The sequence below is a fragment of the Microtus oregoni genome, unplaced genomic scaffold (assembly GCF_018167655.1).
Source record: "Microtus oregoni isolate MIOR12 unplaced genomic scaffold, Mior012 000000F_ref0000247, whole genome shotgun sequence".
Taxonomy (NCBI): Eukaryota; Metazoa; Chordata; class Mammalia; order Rodentia; family Cricetidae; genus Microtus; species Microtus oregoni.
Window position 1 is genome coordinate 77,863,369 of NW_024543059.1, and position 14,604 is coordinate 77,877,972.

Genomic DNA, 14,604 nt, shown 5'->3' on the forward strand with positions numbered 1-14,604 from the left:
CCTGAGCACTCCAGAGGCAGAGTCAGGCAGATCTTTGTGAGTCTGAGGGTCACCTGGGCCGCATAGTGAGTTCCAAGAAGGATATGATTCAGAATTGGGGCAGGTCCAGGTTTGACAAAGAGTAAACATGACTGGAGTTTAGGAGGCCATCCTTAACAAAATAACCTTACACTGCCTCGGCAAAGCTGAGGGCCGAGATCCGAGAAGCCATAAGCTTGCCTTTTCTTCTTTTTAACTTTCTTTTTATTTATTCTTTGTGTCATTCACAAAGTGCTTCTTGATCCCATTCATCACAGCCCTCCCGTGCTTATGACATAAGGCGGGGCCAAATCTCCCAATGGCTACAGGCAGCAAGGTGGCAGCAGAGGTAGGGGTGGGAGGGGGGTGGGGAAAGGGAAGGCATCTCTCCTCCAACCCATGCCACCGTATTACAGAGGAGGAGTAAGACCAGATCTCCCAAGCTCAAGTTCTCAGGGCCAGTTCATGCATCAATAGGTCAACTCTACTGTGTTGCCCAGGAGAGGTAACGGACCCACATCCTCGACTGCAGTACCCCATTAGTCAGCTCCCTAGCCTGCCAAGGGTGGCAGGGGCGAGGGAGGCAGGCATCTTTCCCCACCCTGCCACCACATGGCAGATGAGGGGGAAACAGCCAGTCGTCCTACTCTCAAACCCTCGGGGCCAACTCACAAGGGCCCCTATCTACAGGGTCAACTCTACTGTGCTGCCCAGGAGAGGCGTAGGGCCCATTCTCCCTAGTGCTGCAGTTGTTGAGGGGTTGGGTAAGCTCCCTTACCTGCTGCAAGAGTGAGGAGGAGGACAACTTTCCCTCACATAGCACAACCCGTGCCCTCACACAACACAGGATAGGGTTGCAACCGGCTCTCCCATTCTCAAACCCTCAGGGCAAGCTCGCCCTTGCCCCACAAACGGTCATCTCTCTTCTGCTGTCCAAGTGAGGTGTAGGGACCTCTCTCTCGAGTGCTTCATCTGGTGAGGGGAGAGACCAGTTCTCCCTAATGTTGCAGCCAGTGAGGGGCCGGACCAACTCTGTACAACCCTATCCTCCTCCGCCTTTTGTGAAATCAGGAGTCTTAGACATCAACACAGAGCATGGCTACAACGGGGTCATGAACGCAGACCTGCGTCCTGGCAGCAACCCAGGGCCAGGGCTGGGTGGCAATCAAGCCACGCACCTCAATCCACTACTCACGACATTTACCTCTTTGATATGCGTCTGTCCATATGAAATGAACCGTCCTCTCTCTCTCTCCCACAACACACCATACATTTGCTCATCATAATAGTGACTGACTGCCCAGTGCCACAGCTCAAGTTTTCTCCACCGAGCCCAGGGCGGACGGCTCCAGGCAAGCACGAGGATCTCCTTGTCCGCTCAGGTCAACACTTTCTCCTCCGAGCCCCAAATTTACGCTGTCTTAATTTTTTTGGAAAGCTCCAAAACCACAGATAAACCCTGTCTCGAAAAACCAAAAAGAAAAAAAAAAAAAAGAAAATTCCCTTGCGTAGATTTAAATTTTAATTTTGCCGCATTGTTTCTGTGTTCCTCTTCCATCTTGCTCTAGTATTTCTCGCTTGTTTATTGTGAATCATTATTTTAGTTTGTTTTATGGTTTCTTTTCTCTTTGCAGAAACAGGAACAGAAATGAAAGACTTTTGTCACACTAAATTCCCTGGAAGAAATCAGATACATTGGCACCTGTAATCTCAGTCCTGTGGAGGCAGACTGAGGATTACAATGACTTTCAGGCTAACCTGGGCTACCACAGAGATCCTGTCTCAAAACACAAAAAAGAGCAGAGAGACAACTGCATTCTAAAATGCTTTAATTACATTTTTTTTTCAGAGAAGTGGTGTGTTTAAAGAAACTAAAACCCTATTATATTACTGTTGATAAATCATTTTTTTAACATCTCTAATTGCCTTTTATTCCTTATGCATGATGCAGAAACAAACCAGTTTAAGCCACAACTTGAGAGAAATCTTATTGGTATTGTACGTATTTTCATTCGCCCAAACGTAAACAGCTGATACACTTGTTCTGTTGTGAGACATGAAGATGATGTCAGGCAGGTGTAACTGGAGTTCTCAGGACTTCTGAGTACTTAGCATGATGCTGCTTCAGAGATTAGATCATTTGCCATTGACGTAAGACTCAAGTAACTCCAGTTAGCACTCGAGAGTTTAGTGGGGATGGCTCTCAGCACAGGACCCAGGTTGGCCCTGAGCACTGGTAATCGATGACAAGGCCATCCTAAAAATGATAAATCATTTTTTGACATTTATATTTGAAGTCTGTATCCCATATACCACAAGAGGGCAGCATAACGCTGATAGACTTGGCTTTGCACAATCTCTTCCACTCTTCCTGAAAGACGTGCCTCTTTCTATCTTATTGCCTAAAAGAAGCTCCATTGTCACATCCTTTGCAGGATTTTGCCCAAGAAATTTTGTTTCCTCTTCTTTATATTTGAGTATATACACGATCAAGATTAAAAACTGGTTGAAGTTTTATTTTCAAGTTATATTGTCCTTAAACAACGTGGCCTAAGATAAACCAGTTTAGAGTCAAGAACATTCGTTAAGACAAAGAACAGGTAGGATAACACATAATTAGTAGACACACATATGACAAAAATCATTGTCAATTTATCTCCTTCTGTCTACACTTCCTATGACACCGCCTCTTTGACCATTATCTAAACTGTAATATGAACATTAAAAAATTAAGGGAGGAATAAAAACAAAGCAATATAATAATTCAGAGATACAATCATGGCAAAATAATGTAATTTGAAAGTATGATAAGTGCTTTAAAGAAAAGTTTGTAGGATTCCAAGACCCATAGCAGGAAAGCTGGCCAGAAATTACCAGCATACAGAAATGTTAATTTTATTCAAACCCATTTGTCATTTCTTGGTCTTAATTTCTGAAATATTGAAGTCTCTCCGAAAAGTTCTTAACTGTATGTATCTTGAGGTGCTTCCCCTGTACTTTTTACTAAACAATTTTTCAGTATTTTGAGGCTCAGTACAGGTTTGTTCTCCCTCTCTCTCAAGGTATTTCGAGACAGAATTTCTCTGTGTAACAGTCCTAGATGTCCTGGAACTCACTCTGTAGACCAGGCTGGCTTCAAACTCACAGAGATCCACAATACTCTTCTGCCTGAGTGCTGGGACTAAAGGCGTGTGCCAGCACCGCTTGGCTCAGCACAGGTTTTTACATGACAATTTTTTCATGATTACTGACATCCAAATCCCAACAAGGGTCTCCAGCTACACCAGCTTTCTTTGACCTGCTTTTCCATTTTTTTTTCAAATTTTTCCCAAAACCTATTTCCAAAGTTTCCACCATTCATTTTTGGGTATATTAACAATGACTACATGTCTTGAAATCAATTCTCTTTTTAGTAAGACACCCGCTGATGCAACATACAACTTGTAGAAAAAAAAGTTGAGTTTTGCTTATAAATTTATGGTTTCAGAAATTTTAATAATGTCATCTGCCTTCTGATGGCATAATATGCCATGGCAGGTACAGTTGGTATGAGAGGCAATTCAGTGCTCACTTCGGCAGCACATATACTAAAATTGGAACAATACAGAGAAAAATAGCATGGCCCATATACCAGGATGACATGCAAATTCATTAAGTGTTCCATGTTAAAAAAAAAAGTAAAAGAGAAGCAATTCAAACCATGGTGGCACAGAAAGGAATAAATGAAAGGAGGAACTAGGTTCCCAATATCCTCTTTAGGACGTAACCTCAGTGATCTATCTTCTTCTTTTAGCCCTGTCTTAGTTCATCCCCTATTGCTTGCTATGATAAAATACCTGCCTCCTTCAGCTTGAGCTCTCAGAACATGCATCTTTATTTGGGCTGGTTACATTTCATTGGGGAAAACTTATTTTCCTTCTGCCAGCTTGTACCAATTTCAGATAGCTTCTTGGTTAAGGGTGACAGTGACTGTTGAAAAAAACGTGCACACACCTTAGATATGTAATGCCCCCTTTCTTCTAAGCCTCTCTCTCTCTCTCTCTCTTTCTCTCTCTCTCTCTGTGTGTGTGTGTATGTATGTGGGTGTCTGTCTGTCTGTCTCTGTCTCTCTGTCTCTCTCATACATACACACACCATCCCAAGCTCCACATAATTTATTCCATCAGGTTTTAGTGCAACAAGAAAGGCAATCCCTTAATTTTGCACTCCTAGTTACCAGAAATAAGAAATTCCTGTTTCATATAAATTCCTCAAATGAAACATCCCAAAATATTCACAGAACTGATTAAGACAACCCTGCATTTAAATTATGTCTACCTCCCATCCCTAGTCCAACCCTTTTATCAGATTCTGCAGGCATCAATTGAAAGGATCCTGCAGGCTTTAGTTGAAAAATGGTTATTACTCATCAAAATTCAAGGCTCATTAGTTTTTAAGCTGAACACACTTATCCTAGAAGTATGCTTATATATAGCCTTAATGTGTTGATGTATCATTAGGGAACGAAAATGGTGACTTATTTTTGTAGCAGCTTGGCCAAGAGTAAGCCAAAATTTTATTTCTCCACTTCTGTCTACTCCGCATTCTGATCTTTCGGTTGTCCCTGTGTGTTGTGTTATAGGTGTGTGATCTGTCTATACTACTGCCGGTGAGTTGTGGTCACACACTATGCCTGTGTCTGTGTTCATCTATAACAAAGGGCTATGTTCTGTATTTATTGAAAATATAGAAAACTTAGTGTAGGAAAAGAAATGGGGGATTTTTTTTACAAACATCCTTAACAAAGTTTTACAAGGGAAAAAGTTACTTCAATGACTTCCTCTCAACCAAAATAGCTTTTATGAACTAAAACAGATGTTATCAGCCTATGTACACATGTTGCTCCTAACATGCAAGTGATATTCATTGTTTAATTTATCTTTCTATCTCTTGTTGCTTTCAGCAACTGACTACCAAGACACACACTTGAACACACACTTTGTTCTGAGTCAGGCCCCTGGAATAGTACATTACTCAAAATTAAAGCTGTGCATTTATCTTTAGTAGCAAAGGCTGATTGCATGAAAACTCTAAGGCGTAGTAAAGTTGGTCACATTGCTTTTTTTAAAGGTAAATTAAGCTTTAAACAACTGCTCAAATGGTAAGCTAGCCGGTTAAGTACACAGTCTTAAATCTAAAGGCATATTATTAGCGTTGTTTCAAGTCTGGCAAAAGTCCACTCTCGTTGGCATCAAGAGACACTTTCAGAAACATAAAAAAACCACACCCTAGTCAACCACAGAGAACCTAGATGAAAGTGGAGTTCTTGTGGCCTGTTTAAGCAGACCTACTTCACACTTTTCTTTGTAGTTAAATAAAAATGTACATAGCGTTTTGTAAAAGAAAAGCACTTGGCAATTTTTAGGATTATTGGTAATATAATCATAATTTTAATGATAATATTTAGTGTTTATAGTACAGAGCAGGAACATGAAGCTAATATTGGGGGAGCTAAAACTCTGAAATGCTCTTTGCTTACATGTCAATTACTTGCATATCCAACTTAAGTTAGACTCTACTTAAAACATTTACCTGCTCTGAGGTATGGATGGGAGGTGGGGTAAATGGGGAAGGGAGCAGGAAGAGAGGAGGGGGGTAGTTAGTGTGTAAAATGGATTTTTAAAAAGGAAATAAAAGAAATTAAAAAATTGATAGAGTGACTTTTATTGCACTAGTATTTGGTTTAAATTTAGTTGTGTAAGTTACTTTTCTACTCCTGAGATAAAACATGACCAAAGCAACATATAGGTGTTTATTTGGGCTTTGAGAGGGATGCATCCATCATGGCACGGAGGCGTAATAGCAAGTGGCAGCTGTGACGACAGGGACTAGAAGCTAAGGGCTTACACCTCCAACTGCAGTCATGAAGCAGAGAGAGTGAACTAGGGATGAAGTTCATCTTTAAACTCTCAAAGCTCATCCTCAGTGACAAAATTCTTTCAGCCAAGTACCTTTCCTAAACTTTCCCAAACAGTGCCACCTACTGGAGACAATGTATTCAAGTGCTTGAGATTATGGGACAAGGAGATCTCATTAAAACCGCCAAGATAATTGTTTCCTAGGAAGCTGCAGTAAGTTACAAAGTTAGTGTAGATAGTGGTTTCATATATTTTATTGAGTATATATGACTAATTTTAAACTGAAAAGTCAAAACTTAATTTTCAACCTTATTTCTCTTTGCAATACATGTTATAGAAACTCTCTAAGTGTTTCTTCAGCTCCTGGGTGGGGGAGGGGTGCATAGCATAATCCAGAATGTAAATCTAAGAAACAAGCAAGTATTCAGATAAATCTGGCTTTATTTACATATAAATGTATGTAAGATTAGAATAATTGTTCTTTTTGAAGCTAAATATATTTGTATTGTTAGAGAAACATAAAAAATAGTGTTCTATATCCACACTATGGACAAATAAACAATAGCTAAATTTACATTTGACAGAACATGAATTTTCCAACCTACGAACATCTGTGTTAACTAGGCACTTTGGTGATGGTGAAGATGACCTTTAAGATTCTCATTCTTGACCTGTTTGCTCGTATTCTCATTCCTCCCACTCTTCAACTGGACTTTGGGAGCTCAGTCCAGTGCTCAGATGCAGGTCTTTGCCTCTGTCCCATCAGTTGATGTAGATTCTATGGTGATATTTAAGATATTCGTCAGTATGACTACAGGACAAGTCAAGATCGGGATCCCTCCCATTAGCTGGGTTCATCCTTGTGGATTCTTAGGAATTTCTCTAGAGCCAGGTTTCTTGCTAACCCTATAATGGCTTCCTCAGTCAAGATATCTCTTTCCTTGCTCTCATCTCTGTCCTTCCTCCATCTCGACTATACCTTTCCCTCAAGTTCTTCTCACCCCTCACCTTTTTCCCTCCTCTTCCCCTTCCATCTTTTCTTCTCCCCACCAACCCTATGCTACCTATTTTGCCAGGTGATCTTCCCTGTTTCCACTTTCCAGGTGGCAATCCTACCAAAAGCAATCTATATATTGAATACAGTCCCCATCAAAATCCCAACACAATTCTTCACAGACCTTGAAAGAACAATAATCAACTTCATATGGAAAAACAAACAACAAAACCAGTATAGCCAAAACAATCCTATACAATAAAGGAACTTCTAGAGGCATCACCATCCCTGACATCAAGCTCTATTACAGAGCTACAGTAATAAAAACAGCTTGGTGCTGGCATAAAAACAAGATATTAACCAATGGAATTGAATCAAAGACCCAGATATTAACCCATACAAAAAACTAAAATTATACAATGGAAAAAAGATAATATCTTCAACAAATGGTGCTGGCATAACTGGATGTCAACCTGTAGAAGAATGAAAATGATCAAAACTCAGGCCCAAATGGATGAAAGTCCTCAATATAAATCTGACCATATTGAACCCGATAGAAGAGAAAGTGGGAAGTAGTTTCAATGCATGGGTACAGGAGACCAGTTCCTAAATAAAACCCTAGTAGCACAGACACTGAGAGCAACAAAAACTAAATGGGACCACCTAAAACTGATAAGTTCCTGTAAAGCAAAGGATACAGTCAATAAGACAAAAAGACAGCCTACTGAAAGGGAAAAGACTTTCACCAACCCCACTTTAGACAAAAGATTGATCTCCAAAATATATAAGGAACTCAAGAAGTTAGACATCAAAATTAAATAATGCAGTTTAAAAATGGGGTAATTAACTAAACAGAGAATTCTCAACAGAAGAATCTCAAGTGGCCAAAAGATACTTAAGGAAATGTTCAACTTCCTTAGCTATCAGTGAAATGCAAATCAAAACAACTCTGAGATACCGTTTTATACCTGTCAGAATAGCTAAGATTAAAAACACTAACAATAGCTTATGCAGGAGAGGATGTGGAGTAAGCGGAACACTCCTCCATTGCTGGTGGGAATGCAAACTTGTACAACCACTTTGAAAATCAGTATGGCAGTTTCTTAGAAAATTGGGAATCAACTTACCTCAGGATCCAGCAATACCACTCTTGGGAATATACTCAAGAGATGCTCAATCATACTTCAAAAGCATTTGTTCAACTATTTTTATAGCATCATTAGTTGTAATAACTAGCACCTGGAAACAACCTAGATGCTCCTCAATTGAAGAATGGATAAAGAAAATGTGGCATATTTACACTTTAGAGTACTACTCAGCGGTAAAAAAACAATGACATCTTGAAATTTGCATGCAAATGGATGGAATTAGAAAACACTATACTGAGTGAGGTATCCCAGATTCAAAAAGATAAATATTGTATATTAGCAGAAACCTGGCTCTAGAGAAATTCCCAGGAATCCAAAAGGATGACCCCACCTAGGACCCTGGGCAATAGAGGAAGAGAGTGCCTGATCTTGACTTCCCCTGTAGTCAGAATGATGATTATCTTAAATATCACCATAGAACCTTCATCCAGCAGTTGATGGAGGCAGAGGCAGAGACCCACACTGGAGCACTGGACTGAGCTCCCAAAGTCCTGTTAAAGAGCAGAAGGAATGAAAATAGAAGCAAGGAGGTCAAGACCATGATGGGTTCACCCACTGAAACAGTTTGCTTGAGCTAATGGGAGCTCACCAACTCCAGCTGTACTGGGAAGGAACAAGCATAGGACCAAACTAGTCCCTGTAAATGTGGTTGACAGCTGTATGGCTGGGTCAGACTGAGAGGCCACTGGCAGTGGCACCAGGATTTAGCCCTACTGCTTGTACAGGCTTTTTGGGATCCTATTCTCTTTGGATGTATACCTTGTTCAGTCTAGATATAGTAGAAAGGCCTTGGACCTTCCACAAGGTGATGTGCCTTATCCTCTCTGAAGATTAGATAGGGGTGGGGTGGGAGGGTTTGTGGAGGAAATGGGAGGAGAGGAGGGACTGGGAACTTGGATTGGTATTTTTAAAAAATCTAATAAATTAGAGAACTCAAGAACAATCGCAGTGGGTTTTTGATCCTACTGCACGTACTGGCTTTGAGGGAGCCTAGGCAGTTTGGATGCTCACCTTAAGAGACCTGGATAGAGGTGGGCGGTCCTTGGGCTTCCCACAGGTCAGGGAACCCTGATTGCTCTTAGAGCAGATGAGGGAAGGGGACTTGATGGGGGGAGGGGGAGGGAAATGGGAAGCGGTTGCGGGGAGGAGGCAGAAATCCTTAATAAATAAATAAAAAAAAGAAAAAAATAACACTAAACTTCAGAATTTCATGTAGATTCAAACTCACTCTTCTTCTTTTAAAACACCCAAAATATGGGTGCTCAAGGAGCTTTCTGTAACATCATAAATAATAAATGAATTGTTTCCAACAACAACAAAAAATGTTGAATATACAAAACAAATCAAGTCTTTATACTAAGGATTTAGAGTAACTTGCTGTCTACCTGGTCACAAGTTGCAGGCCGAAGCCTGTGAACTTGTGCTTCTTTCTTATCTTTAAGGAATCATCTGAAATACCAGGGAGCTTTTAATGTGCCTTTCTTCAGACTCCTACGCACAGAGAGTAATACTCCAAATGGAACAATACGCAGCTTCTCCTCTGTGCTTCTCATGAAACCTGATTGACTTCCACAGGCCTGAATTTCCTGTAGACCTTTCAAGAACAAGCTTCCTTATTGTTCCAAATTAGCTTCTGCAAACAGCTGCAATGTCATAGCTGATATACAGCACCTAAGCACACCACCCTCTAATCCACCTTCCCCATGAATGAATCCTTTCCTGTGTTTAGTAGGAAGTTTGGTTTGTGGTTTACAGCATTCTTTCCCTCTTATTCTTCCTCTCTCTTTCTAACCGTCTCCCTATAGAAGCAGAGGTTGTATAAAAACACCTCTGCGCGTTGCTGTAATCTTCAGGTCCCACCACTCCCGTCTTTATTTTGTTTCATCACGTACTCCTGAGGCAATGGTAGCACTCTTAAAGGTTGCTATCCTCAAGCTCCCTAGATCTTCGGTTTTGCCATCTAGCCAACTCCTTCATTCATGAAGCTCCCTTCCCCTCTAGCTTCCTCATTCTCTTTTTCCAAGAACCTTCCTCTTTGAATCTAAAATATTTTAGTCTGTCTATCTATGCCCGTACTACTTCCTTCTCTGTGCTTTGAACATCTGAGGCTCATAATTTCCATATTTTCTTTCCAGCCATCCTAAGTCCTTCACCCCTGCCTTTCTTCTCTGTGAATGCTTGTGTGATTGTTGACGTGAAAAATGCACAGCACACACTTTCCCTCAGATCTAACATCCTTGCTTAGCTGTTTTTTTCCTATTTCTGTCCTCCTTTCAACTGTAACAAATGCTGAGACAGACTTAGACCCTTCTCACTCACTGCAGTGCAGTGCTGACTTTAATTAGCCCAGGACTCCTCTTTACCCTTAGGTGCCATGAATCTTCTTTACCGCCATTCTTTTTTTTTCCTTCACAAAATGATCTGGCACCAGAATTTGAGTCTGGTTATTGCTCTATTTGCTGGCATTCTTGGTTTTAATTTTATTTTTATTTTTTAAAATCTTTCAAATGTATTTATTTATTCCCTCATATATTTCCTAATTTATTTTGCAGTGCTGGGTATCTACGTCAGTAATGTGCAAACTCTTGGCAAACATTCTACCATTGAGCTACAGCCCCACTTCAGCTTCCATTTATAACATATGTCTATTGCCCCTATTTGGGGCAAGTCCAAACTAAACTAATCCAAAGGCAGCAACTATAAAAACATCCACCGCTTCTTAGAACTCAAAGTTGTCCTCTTGTCTTTGTTCACTATGCACTTGTTAAACACTTGCATTTTGTCGGCATGTAACTTACAGGTGCTTTATTTCTTCATGTTTTCATTTCTCATTTTCAGAGAATCTGCTTCTGCAATGAAGAACACCCTCCAAATTCTTGCCTTTTCTGTTCCTAGAATGCTTTTTGATCACTCATGACAAACAATAAAATGATTATGACCCAAAGGCTTTAGTTTTCTGCAAATATGCTAAGAAATAAAAATAAAATAATTAGAAAACTCAGGCATGTTGTTTGAGATTCATTTCACTTTTCTCTGAGATTAAGCATGATTCTATTGGTTTTCTCAACCAGCCAAGTGATCACTATGGAAGACAGGCATTGCTCTGAAGGGCACAGGCTCCAAGGAAGGGATGCTGCTATAGTTGTGTTGACTGGGTGTTTAATAAGATCAGGAGGGGGGGAGGGGAGAGAGAGGAGAGAGAGGAGAGAGAGGAGAGAGAGGAGAGGGGGGGGGGAAACTGGGCCTGTCATAGATGGCCTCTGAACACAGACCTGCCAAAAAAAAAAAAAAAACAAAAAACAAAAAAAACAACAACAACAACAAAAAAAAAAAAACAGGCCAAGACTCCTAAGACTTATCTCTGTCTAGGCACTAATTTCAGTGGGAGAATAAAAAGAATGCCATTCAGGCATCTGTAGCAATTTCTTGCTTGTGGAGAACTTTTGTAAGAAAGCTGTAAACTATGGTTAGGGCAGAGTGCAGAATGTTCTTCCCACAAAGTGGCTGTCTAGAAAGAATTGCATAAACTATGATAAATTAATGCACTTGAAAGGAACTGACAGGAAGAGAATGCCCTGGCATGTCCTCGTTGTACCTGTGGAAAAGGCAAAGACCTGGGAGGAATATTCTTGGCTCTTTTCACATGAGCAAGCATGATAAGACATATCACCAGGTATACTCTGTCCCTGTACTTGTATTTGTTTAAACTGACAGTAAACATCTCTTTATGTTTTGTTTGCTTTAATAATAAAAATCCAGAAATGCTTCGTTCACACTACTTTTAAGCTCCAACGAGTGGATTCTGTGGCTTCCACACAAAGATATTTCGGCATATCCTTTGATCCACAGATACGTAGCCTTGTTGGCCAGGGTAAACTGACACATAGTAACCAATGTGGATTATTATAACTGGAGGCAATTGTGGAACAGTTAATAGGGTCCGTGCTTCACAATATGGAGCTCCGGAATCTGATCCCATCCCTTACAGGACCACAATCAAATATCAAAAACTTAAAGATCACGATCTTGGGGCCCCCTATGGGTTCTTAATGTTCTGAAGAAAATTGCAAGTGTTACATCCTGCAATCTACAGAACCTTACAGTAAGTTCGAGGAAAGGTTTCAACTTTAGAGTCTACAGTCCTTTGTGAGGCAGGTGCTCTGCTTAAGCCCCGGTTAGTCACAAAACTCATTTAAACGTAATTCCTAGCTTTCTGGTTGTATTAGGTTTCACTGAATTTTTCAGGTTCAGTTTGAAATGAAAAGCTCGGCAAAATTAAGGAAATATGATCAGCCTTGGAGGCCTCTGCTAAATTTTTATCGTTCAGGGCTGTTCTCATTTCAGACAGAATCTTATTTGAATAGGTCAGAAACATAAAATTTTATATTCAAATATATAGAAGGCATTAAAAATTTTCATCATTACTAACTTTACTGAACAGCTCCTTTTTCTAAAGGTAGTCCCTCTTCCTGTGGCTAGTGGAATGAAGCAAGTGGTCGAGTGGTCCCTCTGTGATGGTTCAACACTTCTTTCTCCTCTCAAAATTCTCACTCTCCATAATTGTTATCTAAACATTTTCCGTCATATATGACAAAAGAGCCACAACATAACAACTTTATAAATTCGTATTTCTCTTCTTAATCATTGCTTTTTAAATTTTAAATAGTTCTTTTTTCCTTTTGTTCCTAACGGGGATATTTAACTTGGATAGTTTCTTTATTTAATTTGGATAGTTTTCATTTTCTATTGACTCATTGTTAAGGTGGTTTTGAGTCCACATCTCCAAATGCTGTTCTCCAAATTGATGGTCTACTCTATTTTAACATCATGTATTCCATCCATAAGAACCTAGCCCAGAAGATGGGAATTGATAGAATGGTTTATAGGCTCTATGGTGTGTGATGTCACACCCTTCCCAGATGAGGACAGGCTTATTAAAAAGAAGATTTAGAAAGCATCCCATTGATGAGGAAATAGTTGGAATAAGACATTATTGTAGGAAGAACCCTAGGCAAAAACAAAGACATGAAAGTAACAGCTTTTCCGGGAAAAAGAAAATAGTTCTTAGAGCAGACTTTACATAATACATAGATTTAAAAAGAAGTTAAAATAAAAGATCATTGATATTTTTAATTAAAGTACAATCAATTTAGGTAAGCTAATGCCTGCATTTGAACAGATATTTTGACACTGCATGTTTTTGAGTATAAGGGAAGTTAAATAGCTCTCTTCAGTGACACTTAACAAAGCAACGAAACAGTAAGTAATCCATTGTCTGTATGGGCACCTACAGTATTCATATAAATTGAATAGGCCACTAGCTGATAGTGGTCTATTCAGTTTAGGGGTCTAGTTTAAAGATAAAGAAACAATTAACATTTGATAACTAGATCAAATAGCCTGATATTTTATGACATTATTTGCTTGTTTTATCTACTTTATATTAATGCTATTAAATCAAGATTAAACCCATGAATAAAGCAATGACTGGGCTCAAGATGCACATGGTTAATATTTTTGTAACATATTTTTTTCAAGTTTATGAGGGCAAGTATTTGTCTTGAAAATGTAGCATATATCTTACAAATTACATCAGTTTCAATTGCTCATAGAGAATTTTCTACTAACATATTAAAACCATCTGCAGCACAGAGAAGCACAGATCCTAATATTTGTTCCATCACTTTTCTCTTCTACATTTTTTAATCCTGTTAACATTAATGTTTGTGCTTTATAAATAATTTTGCTCCTTTTAATAACATATTGATGAATAGAATCCATGTGTTTAATATATCCTAGAATCTTCTTAATTTCACAAAACCATTAATCATCTGGACTGAAAACCTTACAATCATCAAGGCTTGTCCTCCATTTTCCCTATGCAATTTTTACTCGAAAAATGTATTATATTTTCACTGGATTTTAAATCCCTAGAGGAATCAAGGCACATGCCTGACTGAAGAAAATACCTTGTTATGATGTATGCTATGGAAACTTTTCTATTTATTTATTCATTTAGTATCTTATATCTTATTGAAAATAGACTCTTCTCTCATACAATACATCCCGACCACAGTTGCCCCTCCTTCCACAGCTTTCAGCTCCCCGCCATCCCTCCTTCTGTCTTCCTTCAGACGAGAGCAGGCCTCCAAAATATAACAGCCACACAGGACAAACCAATATACAATTAGACAAGGTGAGAGGCCTCATATCAAGGCTGGACAAGGCAACCCAATAGGAGGAAATGAATCTTCAGAACAGGCAAAGGAGTCAGAAATACATCTGGTCCTACTGTTAGGAGTCTCACAAGGATACCAAGCTACCAGCCATAACATATAAGCAGAAGATCTGGTGCAGATCCATGCAGGGCCGGTGTTTTCTACTTCAGTTTCTGTGTGTAGTGAATTAGGTATACCTTATTCTCCTGATGTCTTCCATCCCCTCTGAGCTCTACAATCTTTTCTCCTCTTCCATTAGGTTTTCCAATATCCAGGGGTTGGAACCCAATAGAGACCTCCAATTTAGATTCTCTCTCCACATAGTGTTT

General features: G+C 39.5%; 1 non-coding gene across 1 annotated transcript; it reads left to right on the top strand.

Moving 5' to 3' along the window:
* Positions 1-3,581: 3,581 nt before the first annotated feature.
* Positions 3,582-3,688, top strand: LOC121454955. The gene has a single exon (XR_005975394.1). It is a non-coding gene; the product is annotated as a U6 spliceosomal RNA (small nuclear RNA).
* Positions 3,689-14,604: the final 10,916 nt, after the last annotated feature.